Source organism: Rhinichthys klamathensis, unplaced genomic scaffold, assembly GCF_029890125.1.
Source record: "Rhinichthys klamathensis goyatoka isolate OS25496 unplaced genomic scaffold, OSU_Roscu_1.1 h1tg000602l_1, whole genome shotgun sequence".
Taxonomy (NCBI): Eukaryota; Metazoa; Chordata; class Actinopteri; order Cypriniformes; family Leuciscidae; genus Rhinichthys; species Rhinichthys klamathensis.
In genome coordinates this window covers 112501-115000 of record NW_026607057.1, presented here as the reverse complement: position 1 = coordinate 115000, position 2500 = coordinate 112501, and the positions used below count along the sequence as shown (strand labels likewise).

Here is a 2500-nt window from a genome sequence, read left to right as displayed (position 1 = left end):
GAACCCTAACCCTAACCTAACAGTCTACTAATACTCTAATGAGAGTTAGTTGACATGTAGTTGCAAAGTTACTTAGAATGTCTAAAGTGGACTATCGAAATAAAGTGGAACCGAGTTTTCTTTCACCTCTTCTTGTACTAAAATTATTTAAAATGTTTAAATTGGTAAGACTTAAAGGGATAGTTCCCCCTAACATGTAAACTCTGTCAGTAATGACTCTCCCTCGTGTTGTTCAACCCCGTCAGACTTTCCTTCATCTTCGGGACACAAATGAAGATATTTGTGATTAAATCTGAGAGCTGTCTCACTCCTCCATAGGCTTCTATTGTAGTTGAAACTTGCCGGAACAGAAAGTTATTAAAGACATTGTTAAATCGCATCACACACATGACCAGCGTCGGCCAATAGTGAGCCTACTTTTTTTGGCTAATTGAACTAATCCTAATAACCCCAATCCACACATAAACATCATGCTGGCCTCGTTTTTCAAATCTGTTCGACAGTTTTATCCTGTGGGTTATATCAGAAATGACACTCGAATACTCAAAGCTCTTAGTTAATGTGAATTATATATGATTTTCTTAATTTCCCGATTCGTAATCCTCTCATCTTTCTAATTCGTTATGCAATTTGCCAGACTCAATGCCCTTCCGTCTGACAAAGATGTGTTTGTGATTTCTGTAATTACTGTAGGTCAGTTTGTTATAGGCTCAAAACACCGTTCGCACAAACAGCTTCAACATAACATTGATTTTCTGCTGAACAAAAACTGGAGAAAGGGAGTTACGCAAGGCTCAATGCTTGGCCCGCTTTTATTGATTGTTTGTGTGAGATAATGAGTCGTGAGTTTTCTCTTTCACTGCTAGCTTGCATCACGCTGCCATTTCCATGAGTTTTGTCTGACCTGCTTCAAGGACTTTTCAGTGAACAAGGATTTGATTACGCCGACTCTGAATATGCTTTGTGTGGCGTTAATGAATTCGTGTAAAAGGGAGATTTGTGTATGCAAGAGAACCTCGCTCTAATAACCTACTTCTAGAAGTGTGTTGTGTGTTGTGCTCGAATCTGTTTATAGGTTTGTAACTGGATTGTGGCGGACTTATGACCCACATAGTGGCTCACGTCATATTCTTATGGAAGCCCATTTTAATATGAGATAAAACCTCAAATTATGAGATACTAAGCCATATAATTATGATTAAAAAGTCAAAATTGTGTCATTATGCCTTTTTATAGTCAGTTATATTCTTGATTTGACTGCAGATGGGAACTAATCTTGAACTGAGTTGATTTGAATAATGACATTATTGTCTTATATAGAGCTGCTTTATAGCTTAATCAAATTTTTTTCATAATTGATGATTTTTTTTTTTTTTACATTGACTGTAATGGAACTCAAATTAAAAATGACACTCGTCTTTTTAGAGCTGATTTATAGCAGAAATTAAATTAGTCTCATATTTGATGTTCGCATATACAATTATTACTGTGAAGCTGCTTTGAAACAATCTGTGTTGTATTAGAAATAATTCAAGTTCTTGACTTTTTATCTCAGAAGCTCATGATAATGACTTGGTGTCTCCTAATTTTTTGACTTTGTCATAATTATGATTTTTTATGTCATCTTTGTGTGGTGGAAATGGGCTTCCATATATTAATATTAATAATAATGATTCTGTAGATTTATTTTGAAATGATTGTTTTGGAAATGTCCCCCCTTTGTTGGAAATCAAGCGTTTAATGTTGTTTATGTGTCTATGTGGCGTTTTTAATACGCTTTAAGACAAACCATGTGTAAGTTCATAAGTCGACAGCATTGCTGAGTATTTTCTGCTTAAAACTGCAGTGAACCAAAGACAGTCTCAAAAACACGGTGTGAAATCGCTGGTGTTTCTGACGTCACAAACGACCTTGTAACCAATCAGATCAACGTGTGATCGTCAACCAGTGGATCTCTGAGCTGAGGGAGTGAGTGGAGGCAGGGCTCATTTCCATATTCATAGAACCGCGCATACTAAATGAGGCGAGGGTGTCGAGTTACATTCAAGCTATTTTAAGACATGATGAATTTATATATGTCCTTTAAGTTTTAAGGGATAAAATTATTGACTACAGGGGGACTTTAATGTCTTTAATGAGAACAATTGAGAAAAAATGGTGGCTAAACGAAAGAAAATCAACAACTTTTCAATAAATAAAGTTGATTGAATTATTGTCTCTGGCATCAACAGGTCTTTACCAACTTTAAAAGACATGATTCTAACAATATATTATATTATATTATCACACACACAGCTAAATAGTGTTTTATAGAGTTGCGAAGTTGTACTGAATGGAGCCTTTTTATAAGCTGAATTTTATTAAATGCTTCATTATGAACTGTATCTGCCATGAAAATATTACAACTTTTTATCCAGACATCAATGGCGTATTGGTCATTATAGGTGTTATCAATCATTTAGTTGTTGTTGCTAGTTTGAGTTGAGAAATACACATTTCA

At 35.0% G+C, this 2500-nt stretch overlaps 1 protein-coding gene across 1 annotated transcript in view; it reads left to right on the top strand.

Annotated features, from left to right (window-relative positions):
- fig4a (FIG4 phosphoinositide 5-phosphatase a) overlaps positions 1–2500 on the top strand; it is a 146995-nt gene that overhangs the window by 43133 nt on the left and 101362 nt on the right. The gene's annotated exons all lie outside the window — the stretch shown is intronic.